A 21,870-nucleotide genomic window follows, 5' to 3' on the forward strand; every position below is an offset into this window, starting at 1 on the left:
GTATACATGGGGATCCATAGGGGTCTCTGTTACACGTGAACCATTCACATTGATAACTTGATTCATGGTCGTCCCCATACCCCGACCGGTATGAGGGTGAAACGGGTCATCTCCATACCTTATCCGGTATGGGCACCAAAACAATTAAGATCTCTATATCCTGTCCAATATGAGAGACCACGTTCCCGGTAGACTTCTCTACGGACCCGGTCCGTCCACCATCTCCCAGAATATCTAGTTAGGTTGTCGACATCATCCATTTATCAATTCACATACTTTTTTTTATTTTTCTTAGTCTCAATTATCCAATCAAACATAAACACGTAAACTAGTAATGAACACCAAATAAGACAATAACGGGTTCACAATAATTCAAACCATAATAAACGAAACTGTGATTCATGCATACGAAACTATAAAATAAATACATCAGATACCATACTGTATTTAAAAATATAAAATATATCAAACAATAACTAACCGAAAAATACATCAGATTCAGACTCCATTAGTAACCTTAATTAATTATACACAATTCTTGAAATACCATTTTATCATTTATTGAGCTTTAATACTGTGATAGGAAATAGGGTGAGAAATCCTTACTCGTTTCGGAGTCTGAAATCGGTTTTACACTGCGCCTACGGGTAGTCTTAGATTCCCTAAATTTTTTCTCGGGAACTGAAACACACTTCCAGTACCTATACGTGTCCCGAAAAAACTTAAAATCAGACCCAGGACCTACTCGGCCAATTTTAAAATTCCGGCACAGCAGCTCCGCCGTGCTCCGGCTACAGCACTGCCGCCCACAGCGGCGATCCGCCTCGGGTTGGCCATTTCCGACCGTTTTCGGTCGAATTCGACCAAACTCGCATCGATTCCTGCGATAAAACAATCCTAGGGCCCTCAGTGGGCCAAAAAATCACGAAAAACCGAGACTTACCGGTGGCGGAGCTCTCGGGTGCGGCGGCTTCTCCAGCGCGAGTCGCGATTTGATATTTTGCTCCAGTCAACCTGTAGAGAAAAAGACGATGATTACAGTGGTGTAAAAATTGCATCGAACAGGAACCGGGAAGGGCCTCATCGGAGGCAAAAATTGAGGGAAGCTGTAGCAATGCTGCTGGACTTCAGCAGTGTTTTTCGACTGATTGGCCAATGGTTTGGCTCCGATTTAGCCATAAACGGATTCAGCATCGAAAAACGAGCCAAGGAGAGAAAATTTATCTCGTTTGGCGGTCGAAAAATCCTTCAGTGCGGCGGCGGGTGGCGACGGCCGGCTCCTCCGGTGACTGGGTCTTCTTCTACGGCGAGAGTACTGGCAGCTAGGGTTTGGGGTTGAGTGTGGGTGAGGTTATTTATAACCTTCCCCTTTTAATCTCAGCTGTTCATCACGATTTAATCTGAACTGTCCGATCACGATTAAAATAGAAATAAATCTGGACCGTCCATCGCGATGCGATATGGACCGTCCGTGTGTGATTCAATCTGGGTCGTCCGCACGCGTGAGATCTGGGCCGTCCGCACGCGTGAGATCTGGACCGTTCGATCGCGTGCACGCAGATTGCCCACGTGGCTCTGTCCCGCGTCAGCGTCCTTGCTACGCGGCATGTCCTGGTTGGCTGGGGATGCTGACTAGGTTGCTGACGTGGCTGCTGACGTGGCACAACTTTTTTAAATTACGTTTTGACCCTCCGATTTTCGATTTTCTTTTTAAAAACACCATCAGAATCTAAATTTTCACATTTTTTTTTCCAAAATCATTTTCAATTAATTCCTTTAAAATAATTTTACTCATTTTTATTATTATTATTATTTTTATCTAAATTAAATAAAATTAAATTAAATTACAACCTTATAAATTAATTAATAAATAAAATAAAATCAAATAAAATTCTAATAAAAAATAAAAATAAAATAAAAGTTACTTTTTTTTTTTTGGGTTGTTACACAAGAGGTAAAGTTTTATTGTTAAATATTTTATTTATAAACCATTGACAATAAACTTAAAATGGTTGAATTTGTTTCCGTACAGATGCCACGTTAAGAAAAAAAAAATTCCTACACTTAGAATACTACGTCAAGCTATATGGCCACGGATGTGGTGTTCATTTAACAAAAAAGGTATATAGTTTTCTAGAAAGATTTTGGAAGTATAGAAATTACTTTAAAACAAAAAATACTATAAAAACTTTTTAAAAAATAAAAATAGTATGAGGGTGTATTAATTATTGTAAAGACTGAAACTAAAAAACAGTGAATTGAATATTTATATTTTTACAAAAATTTCGTATTCTTAAATTTTACTCTCAAGAATATTAAATGTAACAAACATGAAATAATTAAAGAAATTATTTAAATTAAGAAAACTATATTATAAGGATAAAATTGAAAACACTCTAAATAAATTAGGAGAAATGGTAAACTAAAAAAGAGCAAGATGAAAAGAATATCCAATTTGCAGTATAGATCATAAATTTCGTAAGTTGTGACACCTCTCAGCAGCTGAAGTGTTATAGGGGACCAAAAGATGGATCCAAGCAACGTAATCAAGTCAGGATGCATTAGCTGTTAATGAAGGGACCAAATTGTGCCACGTACTGCAGATGTGGCAAATCAAATTATCTTAGTTAAAAATTCAAATTTGAACGACTCATATCTTATCCCTTCATTCGACGACCACGATTAATTAGTGGCTAATATAAAAAGGACTAATGTTAAAAAAAAGTAAACAAAAACCCTAATCCTAAACCCGAACGAAGCGACAGAAGAGAGAAGGGAAAGTGTTTCGAAAGGTTGAAGAAGGTGAAGGTGCAGCAGAAGGCTTAAGGCTAGAAGTTAATTCGGGATTTTAGACATTTATGCAATGAGTGGTGAGTCTCTTGGTAAGTGTTTCCTTCATTTTCATAGACCCAAAAATGGGATGAACTTCATCGTCGATTTGGGTTTTCATGACAAAGTGGGTTTTTTTTTTGTGTATGTGTAGCTTAGGGAAAAGCAATAATCATCATCGCAAATCAAACTCACACCATCATTAATCTAAGAAGACTAAGATTGATTTAGTTTCTTAACCCATAATTGTAATTTAATACATCTGAAGCAATTCTTAAATTAGTTTATCTAAAATATATCTTTAAAATGGTAGATTAGAAACGACCAAATACACCCATTTTCATCTATTAGGAATCTATACATGTGATTATAAATGAAGTGTTACAAATATAATTTGTAAACCCTTCTGTGTTCATGGGTGGAGAGATAAGATGTAGGAAACTTTAGGGTTATGGGGAATTGATTTCTGAATGGGCTGAACCTAAAACATATTAATGGGTTGAGCCTAGAAAAGATAGATGGTTCCTAACCAATGGCTTAAACGAGTCAAGCCCGAAAATATAATTTCTAAAGGAGTCAGAACTAGAAATTTCAAGGGTAGAGCCAAGTCTTTTTCTAAAATCAAAACTATTATCTTAATGGGCAATGGGAAAGTGGGCCACTGAATAGGGACCCAAAAAGAAAGAAAAGAATAAATAAATAAGTTATAGTAATAATAATTATAATAACAATAATAGTATTAATGATAACATATGATAAGAGTGAATTAATTATCCAAAATGATAAAATGGGTCAAAATAAAATGTCTAATAGGTTGACTAAGGATATTGGTCCAAAAATTAAAACCAGAAGTGGATTTGAAATTAATATCACCAACAAAAATTAATAAAAATATTAAATTAGAAGTATATTATAGAGCCTATTTATAAATATATCGAAGAATACCATGTACGATAGGGTTGTGAGTGGGGTTAGTATTAAACCTTGTCATAAATGTACAACAAAAAATTAACTAAATAGACAAATAGGGTTAAACAAAAATTATTAAGGAAACTATACGAGTAAAATATTAATGGAATGATATTAAATGTTAAGTTCGTTGTGAAGGTTAAAGTTAGAGAAAAATACGTAAGGAAAGAAATTAATTAACTAAAAAAAAGGTATGAAATAAATATATAATCTATTGAGCGAAAATTTAAAATTAAAGGAAAAATTCAAATCAAAATGTGAAAGCAAATTAATGCGTGTGTGTGGCCAAGATTCGGTCGATATGGTTGATGATGAAACCTATCACGTGGACGAAAAAGATATTTTATGGTAATGTGCATTATACTTGCTATGTAGTCCGGTATAGATGTAATTACACTTATAGTGCATTGTACTTGCTATGTGGTATGATATAGATGTGATTGCAGTGGTTATATTCTTGGATGGTGTGACATCTCAGACGTTAATTAAGGCATTGAGGTGTCAAATACAGAAAAAAAATTACGAGTGCATGATAAAAATTATATGTAACGGAGCAAATTAATACAAATTCCTTATAAATATATGAGTTTCAATTACATATATATATAAGTAAGGCCAGAAGTGACCGGAAAATACAATGTCAAAATACAAAAGAGAGCCACTTCTATCATTATACTATTGGACTCATCAGAGTGCGAGGACGATCATGCACTCAAAGTATGCAGATCTATGGGATCCTCATAAAGTTCAATGGGTATATCAGCTGACGGTTCCTCATCATCTTCCTCATCTGGGAGCATAGAAAAAGTAAGTTTCATATGCTCAGTAAGAAAAATAATATTTAGTTAACATCATAAGGTTTTAAAAGGTGAATAATTCTAACATAAATACTTACCATTTAGGTACGTCGTAGATCTAACTTACCTTATGAAAATAATTTACTTATTAAAAAAAATCACGTTATAGTCAACAATTAAAATAAAACACAGTATACCTAACAATAGAGAAAATCAAATAAATCATGAAATGCTCAGATTTTTGTATCATGCTTCGTAAAATCGTTACGACTTATATCTTTGAAGGCAGATACAGATTTTCGACTATCCATTTAGAATGATCAGATTAGATAGAGATAATGACAATTTATTCAGAGACATTTTCGGATTGCCAAACCATGGTACGATCTATGACCATAGTCGTACCAAGCATAGTGATCCTATAAAATATTCTATAGTTACGAAAATACTTAACTAAATGTGACTCCTAACAGATATTTGCATCACTACTCTCGTCAGAGGGTATGCCGTCATCTATAAGGAACAGTCCTCTTACGTCTTTCCATACCAGATGGGAGAGGAAAAAAAAATATCCCGAATGGGGATAGAGGAATAGATACTCCTTAGAGATAAAAAGTCTAATGAGATACTTAATGCGTTATGCATGTCAATACAGGTACATACTTCGGACCATTCGGACCATTCATACTTTATTCCACTTTTTTTTTTCTTTTTTTTTTTGTTTTTTTTATTTTCTATATAGCCTTACCTGTTTTATATTATTTTAATTATATGCAAATCATCAAGTATCTATAACTCATATAGTATGCTCGATATCAAGAACAATTCAACTTATTAAGTCTACTAACATAAAGCATGCAAAATAGGTAAAGTCATAGAATTATCAATTTAATCCTTTTTTTTTGTCTAAAAATATCCATTAAGATGTTTAAAGAAATACTAAATTTCTTATCGAAACCTTGATAATTTTTTCTACACCATTCTTCTTTTTCTCCTCTCATTTTCTCTCTAAATCACTCTCATTCTCTCTCTCTAACTCTTGAAAGGTGGAAGAATGAAAGTGAAGAGAAAATGGGAGGAAAGACCCATATTTATAGAAAATGGAGGCCATTGGATTTGTGCCAAGTGGTAAAATCTGGTGGAGAGAGAGTAAAAAGATGCTTAGTATGAAAAACGGAGGAAAAAAACCTCCTCCACTGGTGGTGACACCTTAAGCAGTAGCATGCCACCCAAGATGGGCGACGACACACTGTCCGAGGTGGCAGTGGCCTCATTTGCCTAGTGCTCATTGTAGGCCTAGCCTTTAGGCGCCAGTCTACCCTGCCGCAGGAACTGGCCTATGTGCACAGGGCCAAGGCGTTGTGAGGAGCCGAGCACAGGCCCAAGGCGCGCAAGCCAATTCATGCAGGCTTATTGCACGAATGGCCGCACACAGTGTGTGGCGCCTACCTGTTTGCACGCAATGTGACGCACGTGGACAGGTCTTGCCTGTGCGCGACAAGACGCGTGCGCAGGCATGTCCTCTATGCCGCGCGATGGGAAGTGTGCACGAGCGCACACACCACACGGGCGCCCACGTGGGCAGAATCTCGCAGGATTTTTCTCCCTATTTTTTATTTTTCCTGAAAATCGTTTATTTTAAAAAAAATGACGATTAAACAATTAAATCAAAATAAAATTAAATAAAATTAAACAAAATAAAAATAAACATAATTCACGAATCACGATAATAAGCTGCGGAATAAAATAAATGAGTTTAGTGTGGCCATAAGACCCAAATAAATAGGATTTTTCAAATATAAATTAAACACAGTGGTGAGTGGGGTGTTACAGATGGATAGATGCGTGTATGGCTTATTTTGGTTGATTAGTGAACCCATGCAAAGAATATCTAATATGTTATACTATACTATGTCCGTTGAGGGGTGGGTGTGTATGTTGCTGATGTCGGTCGATTAGTGAGTCCTGTATAGTGGAAGCATATTTTAGTTTTCACTATTTCTATGATTGTGTTCACGTTGATAGAGGTGACCTTTACTGCCCTCTTTAATAATGATTTAAATGACATTGTACAATAAGATATAGGTGTCCAATTATGAAAAAAATAAGATGTATTGTTTATGGGTATCAAATCCACCAAAAATAAAAGTCATATTCAACCAACAAAATAGAATTATAATAGTGGTAAATAGGGTCGAATCCTTAGGGAATCAAGAACAACTTTTCTTCTTTGACCAACGAAAAATAAGAGCATGGGGTTTTTCTTTAAGTTTAAACGATGAAAAGAAACAAACTACTAGGCTAAAATTTAAACAAAGAAACAAAAGGCAATCAAAGAAATAAGTAGATATAAGAATGATCCCAATTAAAGGAGTAGCTAGATTCCAGTAGTGAAATTAATCATTAATGCAATGATTGGTCTTATTAAAGCTCGACAAACTAGTTCTGGTTATCAGAAATGTTCTGACAACCGATTCTTTCTTAATCCTAAATCAACCAAGAAATGTTCATTAATTGATTTTTGTTGATAAATAGCTCTGAAAATGTTCCTAGAATTTAATTTATCAATAACCTCGAAAACTTGAAGAACTTAGTTATAGTTGTCGAATTCAACCGTGTGACCCACTCAACTAGATCACTTATATCCTTAGCTCAGAGGCTAATTTACCACTGAGTATCGAAACAACCCAAATAATTACGGATTAGTATTTGGATGGTAGTATGTTGCTTGTCGCGTGCCTAACAGGCCCTATTCAAATGGTTAACAAGGAGCAACAATAATACGCATAGAGAAATAAACGAATATCGAAGCTTTAATGAAACAAGAAATAAAGCCATTATATCTCACAATTCAAACTAGAATTTTCACTAAATCTGTAACTGGAAAAGAAAGTTACCAGCAACTCATGATGGGCTTAGTACATAATAGAGTTTTATGACTATTGAAAAGAGAAAAAAGGAAGAAAATTTTAGAAAGCTACAAGTGTTGCAGTGTGTAGCATCCATGATGCCTTCTTCTCTGGTTTTCTTCTCCTTTTAAACCCCAAGAGGATTAGGGTTTTCTTTTTGCAAAGATAGAGATCTTTCCTAATGATTTCGACTTCCTTCTTGCTTTCCAAAATAATCTCTTCCTTGATTCTTGATTTCCTCTTATGGTTGCAATGGGATTTCTTCTTTTACTTCGGTAATGTGCCTTTTTTTTAAATATACTATTGCACGTGTCTAAGCCTTGACCGAGGCTTAGTCAGGTGTACCTAAAACCTATAGCCCTTTCTAATGCATTAGCTTTCCCCAAGGCTTGATTGTGTGCGAGCCAAAGTCTGTTGTTGCTGTAGGGTTTAAGTCTTGATTGAGGCTTATACCATGACTGACAGTTGCTTCATGAAATCTGCTCTTTTTATGTTATTTTTTTGACTTAGGCTCCATCTTCTGTCTTATATCAAAATGAATAAAATAGTTTAATTTAGATAGCAAACAATTCAATTAAGTACTTAAAAATGGGCAATGAAGATGATGTTTTTACACGCTATTAAACTCCCCCACATTTATCTTGTGCTTGCCTTCAAGCACTTCACAATATAACTCAACAAGTCTCAACCTTGCACCCTCAACCCTACTGCCCTTAATAATTTTTCCACAACTTGCATGTTATATTTCAATCTTAAATTTGCACAAACAGTCCTTACTAGCAGTTTTAGGCTTGAGTTTCTTGGAATCACACCAAAGAATAACTACTTTGAATAATATCCAAGCATAAAATGGAAAGGTTTTGTAGGTTTTTGAACACATTTTTATCTTGAAAAGAATAGCCAATAACTAGGGTAAAATCCACACTAAACTTGTCTAAACATAAAGTCTTAATGCAAATGGGTTATTGTGAGAACAAATAATTAAAATAATTACTTCTTGAGCACTCTTTTGTTGACTTAAAATTTCACGAACTTTTTTATGTGAGGGCAAAGATTTATGATGAATGCACCCGGTTACTCAGCTGGTCACAATTTTCAGAGGCTACTAGTACTATTCATAATCGATTGACTAACACTTTTATGGCTACCTTAAATGTTACCAACCTTTTGACGTGATGACAAACATTTATGATGAATGCACCGGGTTACACAATTGGTTATAAATTCATTCAACTAGACGAGTAGTTTATGGTTCATGCTCTTTCTCTCCTTTTTTTTGGTGAATTTGAACATGCAAATTCAGACAGATAGTTGTGTAAGTTCCCTAGGCACTAGTGTTCACCTCAGGACAAGAGAAAATCAATTGAATGCAATTCCTAAACAAGTTATGTTAAGACATATTAATAGAAATAGTTCTTCATGGTGTGAAAAGATGAAAAATAAGTCAGAAATCTTAGAAGGTTACTGAAAATGTAATTTAATTCTTGAAACACCAGTTAAATTATTTTGGAAATACCAAGGCAGTAGTGAAAAGATGGGGTTAAAAATAGTTGAAAATGTAGTTATGTGTGACTTGGGTAGGGCTACGAATGCATATCAGCATGTACTTAAAAGAAAAAATGTGACCAAAATGGAAACGTAAAAGTGCAGCATGTGCCTCTTCGACCCTTAAAAGGCACATTGTCCCCAATTTGACACAAGCAAGGTAGCATGAAAACCAGAAAATAAGAAATGAAAAAAAAAAACAGAATAAGAGAAAAAGAAAGGATAGAATACTCCCCTAGTATTGTTGGCTAGGGGGTGGGAGACACTAGAGGTTCATCTGCTATGGGGTCGAGGGGTTGCTTGCATCATGCAGTGAAGCGTGTTCCTTAGGTGGAGCTTGTGGTTTGAGGTGAGAGGTTGTGATTAGGGAAAAGAGTGAGAGTTTGGTTGTGAAAGTGGGGAGTGGTGTTTTAGGGTAGGGATTTTAAATTTAAAATGGACGTCAGGTGTCATGAGCCTAGACAAAGGCTTAGTGGATAGTTCACAAGGGGAATTTTTTTTTCTTTTTTTCACTTTAGCCTTGGGCAAAGGTTACACAGTATAAAACTTCAATCACATCTACAACGTAACCCTTGGGCATGACTTATCTAAATATTTCTAAACTAGACTTCTTATGTTACCATGGTTTAAGCCTTGTGGCTTGCATCCGATCCATGAAAAGGCTTGTGAAGTTATTAACCCTTAGACAAGACACGTGCTAACCCTTTGTCAAGGCTTAACTTGTCGCTCTAGGCCTAGGGCAAAGCTTGGGTTATCACTCTTCGTCTTGGGCAAGGCTTGGGTTATCGCTCTTAGCCTTAGGCAAGGGTAATGCAGTCTTTACAGCCTGGTGACCCAGTGGTCTTGCATTGTTTCTTCAACAGCCTGTAAATAAAGAAGAAAATTCCAGTTAGAGTGATTGAGGTTAAAACCTTAATAACACATATTTTAAAAACATCAAAATAGTTTTAAGGAAAATAGAAAAAAACGAAAAAAAATGGGTTGCCTCTTATTAAACACCCTTGTGTACTGTCCTCGGCTAGAGATTGCCTCTGCGCTATCGGTTGTTATCTGTAGGGGTTTCTAGGATGAGCTCTTCAACTTGTTGTCCTACAAATCTTTCATAGAGGGCTTGAGTCGGTGTCCATTTACTTTGAATGTTTTATCCGTGTCTAGACTCTTGATCTCAACTGCTCCGGCGTGGAATTTTTTGTGACAATAAAGGGGCTAACCACTTAGAACGTAATTTTCTGGGAAACAACTTCAGATGGGAATCATAAAGTAGGACCTCCTGTCCTACAAAAAAACTACTTTTTGGTGACTATTCGATCATGGAGGGACTTTATCTTCTTTTTATTTATTCGTGAATTTTCGTAAGCTTCATTTCTTATCTTTTCCAATTCCTGTAGTTGCAGCTTCTTATGTTGCTTGGCCTCTTCTATCTTCATGTTGTAACTCTTATTTGCCTAATAGTCCCTGTGTTCTAGCTCCACAGGAAGGTGGTAGGCCTTACCGAAAACCAGGCAGTAGGATAACATTTCGATAGGAGTTTTGTAGGCTGTAATGTAGACCCATAGAGCATCCTCTAGCCATAAGCTCCAGTCTTTTTTTGTTGGGGTTGAATTTTTTCTCTAGTATGGACTTCACCTCCTTGTTTGAAACTTCTGCTTGGTCACTGATCTGCGGATGGTAAGTGGTGGAGGTACGGTGTCTGACATGGTACTTCTTAAAGCCACAATTCGATTACAAAAATGTATTCCCCTATCACTTATCATCGCATGAGGCACTCCAAACCTAACAAAGATATGGGTTTTGATGAAGTTGACAACAGTTTTGGCGTCGTCGGTTCTGGTGGCCTTAACTTTCACCCACTTGGAGACATAATCCACTGCAAGTAAAATATATGAGTTTTCGAAGGAGGATGGAAAGGGTCCCATAAAATCTATCCCCCACACATCAAAGATGTCGTAGACTAGGATGGGTGTTAATGACATCTAATCCTTGCGGCCTAATTTCATGTATGTTGGCAATTTCACATATTTTACTATAGATATATGCGTCACGGAACAGGGAAGGCCAAAATAACCAGCATTCCAGCACTTTGCGCACCATGCGCTTAGGACTGAAGTGTCCCCGCAAGCATGAGAATGACAAAAGTTCAGGATGGAAGGAACTTCTACTTTAGGGATGCATCAGCGAATGATCTGATTTGCACGGTCATCTCACACATATTACTATCATTCTTCTTGATTCTATCTTTTTGTGCTCTGGACAATTTAGCTGGCAATGTGTTGGTGACCAAATAATTGACTATGTCAGCGTACCAGAGTGTCCACAGCGTTACCAAGAAAAGGTGTTCATTTGGAAATTCATCTTTCAATGGCATAAGCTCTTCCTTTTAACAGCAGATGACTAAGGTGATCAGCAATAAAATTCTCCATACCCCTTTTGTCTCTTATTTCTAAATCGAATTCCTGCAGTTAGAGTATCCATCGTATTAGTCTTGGTTTGGCTTTTTTCTTTTTCAACAGATATTGCAATGCCACATGAGTATGAAAATATAATGACCTTAGTCTCTAATAAATAAGAGCAGAACTTTTTCAAGACAAACGCAACAGCAAGTAGTTCTTTTTCAGTGGTCGAGTAGTTGACTTGAACACTATCTAGATATAATACCCGAAACCTCTATATTCGGATATTGTATTTTTAAATTTTATATTTTAGTAAATTATAGTGTTTTAATTTTAATATGCATTTAAATTATATTGTGCATGAATTTATTTTTAATTTTTAATTTTTGTTTTAGCTAAAAAGAATTTAAAATTTTTTAAAAAGAATAAAAGATAAAACAAAAACAGAAAAATGGAGGGAAAGGACCTGTGAACCTGCGTGAAAGGCTGTGACTATGCCCACGTGTTTGCTGCGCACGCAGGGACGTCGCATGTGATTGTTCGCGCATGCCTGTACGTTTGCAGGGACTGTCGCGTCAGCTTGGGTGCACGCGTTGTCCGCCTGCAGTGTGCAACCAATTGCAAGGTCACTTTGCGTGACGCTCGACGGATGGGTTGTCCCGTCCGTCTTGTTAGCCCACTATTGGGCATGCATGGTTACGACATGGCACACATGCACGCCATGTGGGGGTGGCCACTTAGCCAGTTGGCCGATCAATGGCTACCATTAATTACATGTGATCCAACAGATCACATTCATTTGGGAAGGCTATTTAAAGCACCTTCCCCTCCTTCCTCTTCACAAAAATATAAAATTTAAAAATACAATATCCGAATATAGAGGTTTCGGGTATTATATAAATAGACTCATCAGAGTGTGAGACAAGTCATACACTCATAAAAGTTTATGGATCCACGAGATCCTCAAAGACTTCAAAAGGTAGGTCAGTGATCGGTTGCTCACTATCTTCTTCATCTGAAGGGAGACATAGAAATGGGTGAGTTTTATATACTTAGTAAGGAAAATAATATTTAAATAACATCATAAAATTTTAAAGGTAATTAAAAGTACCATCATTACTTACCATCAAGAGTCATGTCGGAGTTTTTTTTTAAATTATAAAAATAATTTATTTATTAAAGAAAAATATCAAATCCATCATGTCAATCAATCAATCATGTTGACAATAGAGAAAATCAAACAAATCATGATATGCATTTTCTTTTATTTTATCTCTTCGTCCAAAGTCGTTCCGACTTCTATCAACTGAGAGCAATATGAATTTCTAACTACCCATGTGGCATTGCAATATCTGTTGAAAACAAATTCGGATATTGTATTCTTCTTTGACCAACGAAAACAAGAGCAGGGGGTTTTTCTTCAAGTTTAAACGATGAAAAAAAACAAACTACTAAGCTAAAATTTACACAATGGAACAGAAGACAATCAAAGAAATAACAGATATAAGAATAATCCCAGTTAATGAAGTAGCTAGATTCCAATAGTGAAATTGACCATCGATATAATGATCGGTCTTACTAAAGCTCTACAAACTAGTTTTGGTTATCGAAAATGTTCCGACAACCGATTCTTCCTTAATCCTCAATTAACCAAAAAATATTTGTTAGTTTATTTTTATTGATAAATAGTCTTGGAAATGTTTATAGGATTTAATCTATCAACAGCCTTGAGAACTAAAAGAACCTGTATCTAGTTGTCACATTCAACCACGTGACCTGTTCAATCAGATCACCTATTCCCTTAGCTTAAAGACTAATTTACTATTGAGTATCGAAATAACCCAAATAATTACGGATTCAGGATTTTCAAATGGTAGTATATTGCCTTGTCACGCATCTAACCAGCCATAGTCAAACAGTTAACAAGCAACAATAATAATACACACATAGAAATAAGCAAATACTGAAGCTTTAATGAAATCATAAATAAAGCAATTAGATCTCATAATTCAAATTGGAATTTTCAATAAATCTGTAACAAGCAACGAATGTTATCAGCCACTCATGGTGGGCTTAGTACATAATGGAGTTTTATGGCTATTGAAAAGAGAAAGAAGGGAGGAAATTTAAAAAAAGCTGCAAGTGTTCGAGTGCATGACGGCCATGATGCCTTATTCTCTGATTTTTTGCTCCTTTTAAACTCCAAGAGGATTAGGGTTTTCTTTTTGCAAAGATAGAGATCTTTCTCAATGATCTCACCTTCCTTCTTGCTTTCTAAAATCATCTCTTCCTTGATTCTTGGTTTCCTTTTTCGGGCGCAACTAAATTTCTTCTTTTAATTCAACAGTGCATCTTTTTTTTTTGTCAAATATGTTGTTGCACATGTTTAAGGCTTGATCGAGGCTTAATCTGGTGTATCTGAGACTTATAGCCCTTTCTGATACATTAACCTTGCCCGAGGCTTGATTGTGTGTGAGCCAAAATTTGCCTTTGCTGCAGGGTTTAAGCCTTGACGAAAACTTATACAATGATTGACAGCTACTTCACAAAATTTGCCCTGTTTATGTTGTTTTCCTGACGTAGGGCTCCATCTTCTATCCTGTATCAAAATGAATAAAATAGCTTAAATCAAATATAAAAAAATTCAATTTAGTACTAAAAAATGGACAATGAAGATGTTTTGACGCACTATCGGTTATAGTTATAAATTGTCATTATATAGTTGATAAGTGATATTAAAGTAAAAGAAAAAGTGAATTATATTGCATTATGGGTAAAATGTTGAGTGATTACTTGATTTTACTATTAACAGGGAAATAGAAAAGTAAAATACTTAACAATGTCTAGAAAAATGTTTTAAAGTGATGAATAATTCGAATAAATAAGATATTCGAGATTAGTAACACTCATTTAGAAATGAATCCGGTCTCACTTAGATACAGTATACTGAGGGTTCACTTGTACTATTTACATTTATGCAGGTTAGGGTACTAAATGGTTCGTACTAAGCATGTGCAGCTCAATCTTTTCCATTCTTTTTAAGAACATGAAACCTAAGAGCAAATATAAGACTAGTTACGATAGTGACTAGACCCTCTAAGTATATGAGATTTATGTTATCTTTGATTAGTATTGATATATAAGTTTTCAGACTCTGAAGTATTACTTTGTTTTTTGAGATTAGAGATATGTTACGTGACTATTTTAATTATTTAGATCTAACTAAAATTAGAAAGATGAGAGTTTGGATAAATTTGTATTTTGCATTTTCATACAAATTTGACATTGCATTTTAAATGTTCAAGATGTTTAGACACCTGTGATTTCATCAAAATCACAGGTTGTTATAGTGGGTATCCCAACAACTTTCCTAAGACCATCATTTGTACAATAGACTTGAGAATTTATATAGATTAAAAGGAAATTGAATTTCTCTTATTATCTTAGGTGAAAATACCTTTGAATTGCAAGAATAATAGAAATGTGAACGAGGCAGAGGTCGACCTTAGAGAGGGCCAACCCTAGCTCTTCAAGACTGGCCCCCAGTTCAATAAACACCACTTCTAACTCATTAAGGGTCACCCCCCCTGCTCCACAAGGTTAAACCAACCCAAAAAGGTCTCAATTAGGAATATTTTAACAAGCTGTGCCAAGTCGTGGAGAGCCTAATGACAATTGTTCAAGAGTGAGAATTATGCCCGGAACCACCCTACTATCAACATCAAAATATGGTTCATGCAGGTGTTGACTCCAACAACAATGAGAGGTTTAAACAGTTGGGTCCCCCAGTGTTTACAAGCCATTTTGATCTACTTATAGTAGAGGTGTGGATTAAAGAGATAGAAAAACTATTTTAAAAAGAAGTAATAGAAATCACTACCAAACAGAAGGTTCAATTAGTTATTTTCATGTTAAAAGGAGCAGTAGAACATTGGTGGAACTTGAAGAAAAGAGTTATGATTCCTCCCATTACCTGGGAAATTTTCTTAGAGGCATTCAACGCCGAGTATTTTCCTAATTTCATTAGACAGTAGAAAAAGAAATGAGTTCTTAGAGTTGCACCAAGCAAAGTTCACAGTGGCAAAGTAATTAGAAAAATTCATAAAGTTGAGGTGGTTTTCCCTGGACATGATGATGAATGAGCTAAGAAGGCCCGAAGGTTTGAGAGAGGACTGAGGCCTGACCTTTATCGTTAGGTAATTGTGTTCACTCTAATGACATATCGAGGAGTCTTAGAAAAGGTTCAAGTGGTCGAATAACTAAATAAAGAATAAGGAGAGAGCTCCAAGATATTTTAAAATAATAAAAGGCCATTGCTAGTCCCTAATTATCAGGACAAAAGACTAATATGAATCCAGACACGACAAAGGAGTTAGCTTGTGGAATCGAAGACCCTTGCGTGCTTGCGGACAGTACTTGGGAGAATACTTGTGGAGAATCCCAATACCGTAAGGATTTATTTTTTTATTTAGAAACCCACAGCCCAAGCACCAAAGAGGAAACCAACTTGAAGCCTAGCTCATTTCCTAATTCCTCCTTGTTTCCTAATCCTTCTCAAGCCTAAAGACTGCCTAAAAATAATCAAGATGATCTTTAAGAGTTAGAAATAGGATCTAAATGCCCTTAGGCCCAATCACGAGGAGTCAAGCCAATAAGTTAAAAGTTAGAATAAGTTTCAACTAGCTTTCAACATATTGGTCCAAGAATGGGTAAGTGAAGAGCTCAGTTAGGAGGCCCAATAGAAAGCGAGATCAAGGTCGACCGAACATGAAAAGTCGCGGATGTCACATGGCACACATGTGAATGTTCTTGTTCACATGTGCAGGCAAACACATGTGCAGGAGAGGCAACTTTCACTCGTTGGGTTCCCTCTCACGTGAGGGAGGTCGTTTTTATGGCAATAAGAGTCTTTCGTAAGTTGCACTTCTTCTTTTTAAGCGATCAATGGGAAGAATCCTTATAAGATTGAAAAGAATGCAAATAAAGGGAGAAAAGATAAAACCAAATGGATGTAAACCTGCGGTAAGGCAATCCCAATGGCCTTACTCATGCGAGTTGAAGGAGAAAGCTTTTTCTTTATTTTAATCACATGTTTCTTATGACTTTACAACTAAATGAAGCAAAAACGCACACAGAATAATTCACAAAGACCGACCAAAGAGAGGAGGATTATCTATCTAGATATTTTAAGTATTATTTTATTATTTAAATGATTATTTTAATGTATTTAATTGTTATTTTAATCTTAAGATTTAGATAAACTTAGAATATAGATAGAGTTTGAATAAAAGTCAAGTATTTGAGTTTTTATAGAATTTTTCTGGTGAATGCTTATATAAAGGCCTGACCTTAGGCTATAATCACAACAATTCAGATTATTCAATTAAGGCTTTAAGTTTTATTCTTTATAAGTAGTTTTACTAATATGTGAGAGTGAGTGTTCTTCAAGGGAGGTTGCTTCAACCATCTTGTTGAGTCAAAAAATATGAATCAACTTATCGGGTAAGTCGTAATGGCTTTTTTGTTCCTTATTTTAATTCCCAATCAACTTGGTTTGCATTCAAATTGTTGAATATAGTTCAAGTAGGGAGGATTTAATTAGGAAATTAAGTTTCAGCTTGCTACTATTGATGTGGGTTCATGATCAAGGTGTTTTGATTCTGGAGGTCCCCACATCATTTAGTATCAGAGCTTAGGCACCATTGAATCTACTATCTTAAATTTTTTTGCATATTATTGTTGCATAATTAGCAATCAAACACCTAATTTCTAATCCATTTTATTGCATCCCATTTGATATTACCTAATTATTCTTTTAAATAGAAGTTCATTTGTTTAATTAGTTAAAAAAATCCAAAAAAATCAAAGAAAAGTGATTACACATCATAAGACAATTCAACATTCATTATGTTTGCATTTACACTCTAAGGGAGATTAATTGCCTATCAGTGTGATGAAAACCTTTATTTTTCAAAGGAAGATTACCTCACCAAAAAGTGTGCGAAAACCATTTGCTTCATATTTTAATTTCAAGCACAACATCATTGAGTCTGGATTTACATTTAAATAAAGAAATTTAATCAATCGTAGAGCGTAGTTATCATTGGGGTAGAATAATTAGGAATAAGATACTTGTTATATCCATCAAGATTGATCAAATCCCTTACACTTTAAATCCATATTTGTTTCTTTGTGTTCTAAGTTTATTTTTTCTAATTATATTTTTATTCAAAGACACATCTAAGTAGCTTATTGCATTCAAGTTACTTAACATATTATTAATAAAAGCATCACAACTTCTTCATTTGTGTGCTTAATTTTAAGCTTCTAAAAACAAGATCCCCTTAAGACTTATTGTTGTGTCTTTAAGACTAACGTGCAGATCTTGATTTAAGAGGATTAGATTTCAAACACTCAACTTGAGGGAAGAAGTTGAGTGTAAGAGATTATGAAGTAAACACAAGTGAAGGTAAGAAGGAGGAATTTTTTTTTACTAGCCTTTTTTTTGCAGGTCCTTTACTATATCTCAAACAATTAAAGAAACTCTAATATGGGATAATGTCCTTGTAGTTCAAAGAGCTCTAAATTTATAACTTACGAGCATAAACAATAAACAACAGAAGAACATATTCCATACATGCTGCCTTATTAATGGAAATGTACGTAGTATGATCATTGATGAGGGAAGTTGTGCCAATGTGGTAAGCACTCTGCTCGTGGGAAAGTTGGAGTTAACATGCACTAAGCACCATAGTCCTTACTGATTACACTGGTGACATGAGTGTGGTGAAGTCAAAGTCACGAAGTAAGTCATGGTATCTTTCTCCATCAACAAATATAAGAATGAGATATGTTGTGATGTTGTACCTATGTATGCCAGTCATTTGATACTTAGGAGATCTTAGTAGTTTGATAGACAAGTACAACATAACAGTTTCACCAACTGTTACTCGTTACGTAAAAAAAGTCTGAATCATATTTTTACACCTCTATCACTAAAAGAGGTACATAAGGATCAAATCAAGGTCAAGAGAGCTATTAATGTACATTTAGAACAAAAAATAGAAAAAGAAAGAAAAGAGGTTGAAAAGAAAAAAAATGGCTCACTGAGAAAAAAGGAGGCTGAAAAGAAAAGAAATGACCCATTAAGAGAAAAAGAAGCTGAAAAAAAATTGAGAATAACCCATTGAGAGAGAAAGAGACTGAAAGAAAAAAGAATGACCCACTGAGTGAAAAAGAGACCTAAAAGAAAAAGAATAAAGGCCCATGAGAGAAAGTGAGAGAAAGAAAAGAAAAAAAAAGTCTTTTTATGACTGAATGAGAGGTGAGGCGAGTAATTTATGAGAAAAAGAGTCTAATTGTGCTTCAGTATAAAGAGGCTTATTTAAACTTATCTGACCTTAACCTCTTCATTGTCTAGTCTTGTTTCTTTTTTTTTATAGGAGTTCGAGGATGTCTTTTTAGAGAAAATCCTAGATGATCTTCTACCACTCTCAAGGATAGAGCACTAGCTTGACTTTTGTCCCTGGAGCATCAATTTTAAATCGTTCTGTCTATCGAAGTAACCTTGAGGAAATGAAGGAAATTCAATGATAAGTAAAGAAGTTGTTAAGAAGGGGACATGTTAGAGAAAACTAGAGCCCTTGTGTTGTTCCTATGCTATTAACACCTAATAAGGATGGTTCTTGAAGGATATGTGTTGGTTGCAGAGTCATCAATAAAATAATAGTAAAGTATAGATACCCCATCCCTAGGCTGGATGATATGTTGGATGAACTTAGTGTTTCTTTTATTTTTACTAAAATAGATATTAAGAGATAGTTATTGTCAAATTAGGATGAAACTGGGGGACAAATGGAAGACCACATTTAAGATGAAGTATGATCTATATGAATGATTAATAATGCCCTTTGGTATGTCAAATGCCCTTAGTACCTTTATGAAACTTATGAACTATGTCCTACAACCGTTCATTGGTAAATTTATTGTAGTTTACTTTGATGATATCCTAATATATAGTAAGTCCTTAAAGGAGTACCTCCAATACTATCCAGTCTGTCCTTAAGGTTCTTAGGAATGAGTAGTTATATTTTAATGATAAGAAATGGACTTTTTGCAGTGATAAATTAATATTTTTAGGGTTTGTGGTAAGTGCACAAGCATTGAGGTGGATGAGGATAAAGTGAAAGCAGACCTACTCCAACAACAACCAATGGGGTAAAAAGATTCCATTGGTTGACAAGCTTTTATTGCAGGTTTGTTAAAGATTTTAGTTCCATTGCAACCCCATTAAATGAATTTTTTAAGAAAGATGTAAAGTTTGTATGGACTAAAAACAGGAATCTGTTTTTACTTTATTAAGAGAATAACTATTTTATGAACTTATTCTTTCTTTACCTAAACTTAATAAAACTTTTGAGCTTGAATGTTACGCTTTAGGTGTGGGTAGTAGAGCAGTTCTAATGTAAGAAGGGCGTTCGGTATCCTATTTTAGCAAAAACTTAGTGGTGCGCTACTAAATTACTCAACCTATGATAAGGAGTTGTATGCCTTGGTAAGATCATTAGAGGTATGGCAATATTACCTACTATCGAAGAAATTTGTGATTCACATTAATCATGAGTCCTTAAAGCATCTAAAGGACCAAGGTAAACTCAACCGTTGACATGGTAAGTGAGTAAAGTTCATCAAGTCATTCTCTTCTGTCCTCAAGTATAAACATGGTAAAGATAATATTGTTGTTGATGCATTGTCTCGAATGTATGCTTTAATTGCTACATTAAGTTTTAAATTCTTAGGATTTGAACATATCAAAGATATATATGTGAATGATAAAGATTTTTTCCTTGTTTATCATGTATGTGAGCATTATGCATTCCAAAAGTTTTATAAATATGATGGTTTCCTTCTTAAGGAAAGTAAGCTATGTGTGCCTAATTGTTCACTTAGAGAATTGCTAGTTCGTGAAACACATATTAGGCGATGCACGAGTTATTTTGGGGTAACAAAGACTTTAAATATTCTACACGAGTATTTTTATTGGCATAACATGAAAAAGGATGTTTAGTGCATATGTAGCTAATGTACTGCATGTAGGAAAACTAAATCTAGGTTTGACCTATAACACCCTGAATATATATTTTCATATAGTTTGCTTTGGGTCTACCTAGAATGAGGAGAGGTAGTGAGAATATATTTCTCACAATGGACAGATTTAGTAATGACATACTTCATTGCTTGCCATAAGACTCATGATGCGACAAATATTACTAATTTGTTCTTTAGGGATGTTGTGAGGCTATACGACATTCCCAAGACTATCATAAGTGATAGGGATGCCAAGTTCCTTATCCACTTTTGGCGAGTGTTATAGGGTAAACTAGGGATTGAAATACTATTTTCCACTACATGTCACCCCCAAGTAGATTACCAAACTAAGGTGGTCGATAGAACCTTAGATTCTTTATAAGGGTTGTAGTTGGTCAAAATATGAGAATTTAGGAAGATTGTTTACCTACAGTTGAGTTTGTATATAACTGTAGCATTCATACCTCTACAAGATTTTAACATTTTGAAATTGTCTATGGTTGTAATCCATTAACTTTGCTTGATCTAATGCCTATAGCTTTGTTGGAATTAAGAATACAGATGGCTAGCAAAGAGCCAACCTTATTAAAACTATACATGAGAAGGTACGACAACACATCCAAAAGCGAAATGAATCTTATACCCATAATGCTAACAAGGGGAGAAAATGGGTTGTCTTCCAACCAAGAACTAGGTTTCGATTTATATGCAGAAGAAAAGATTTCCTAAATAACGGAAATCTAAATTAGATCCTAAGGGTGATGGGCCATTTCAAGTCTTGGAATGACTCAACAACAATGCTTACAAGATTGACCTACCAGGTGAGGATTGAGTGTTTACTACTTTTAATGTTTCAAATCTATCTTTTTTTGATATAGGTGAAGATTCAAGGATGAATTTTTTTCAAAGAAGGGGGAATTATTTGAATTTGAACATGAAAAAGGAGTTAGCTCGTAGAATTGAAAACCCTCGCGTACCCGCAGACAGTATCGAGAAGAATTTTCGTGAAGAATCCCAATCCCACAAGGATTTCTTTCCTTCTTTAGAGACTCCTGGCCCAAGCACTAGAGGGAAAACCTACTTGGAGCCTAACTCATTTCCTAATTCATTATTATTTTCTAATCCATCTCAAGTCCAAAGGCAGCCCAAAAATAATCAAGATGATCTTTGAGAGTTAGGAAGCAGGATCTCAATGCCCCTAAGCCCAATCTTGAGGAGTTGGGTGAAGTTTTAACTATTTTTCAACTTATTGGTCCAATAATGGGTAACTGATGAGCTCACTTGGGAGGCCCAAGAGAAGGTCAAATAAAGGTAGACCAGCCAAGGAAAGTCACAGATCTCACA

The 21,870-nt window shown here is 35.2% G+C and overlaps 1 long non-coding RNA gene across 3 annotated transcripts; it reads left to right on the forward strand.

Annotated features, from left to right (window-relative positions):
- Positions 1–2,627: 2,627 nt before the first annotated feature.
- Positions 2,628–11,776, forward strand: LOC148253029 (uncharacterized). Of its 3 annotated transcripts, XR_015813247.1 has the most exons (3): positions 2,698–2,882; positions 2,984–11,445; positions 11,560–11,776. It is a non-coding gene; the product is annotated as an uncharacterized LOC148253029 (long non-coding RNA). The 3 variants fall into 3 exon arrangements; XR_015813245.1 differs by having other exon boundaries at positions 2,628–2,882; positions 2,984–11,776; XR_015813246.1 differs by having other exon boundaries at positions 2,628–2,870; positions 2,984–11,776.
- The last annotated feature ends 10,094 nt before the right edge of the window (positions 11,777–21,870 follow it).

Source organism: Carica papaya, chromosome 7 (genome assembly GCF_054855325.1).
Source record: "Carica papaya isolate Zhongbai chromosome 7, ASM5485532v1, whole genome shotgun sequence".
Classification (NCBI taxonomy): Eukaryota; Viridiplantae; Streptophyta; class Magnoliopsida; order Brassicales; family Caricaceae; genus Carica; species Carica papaya.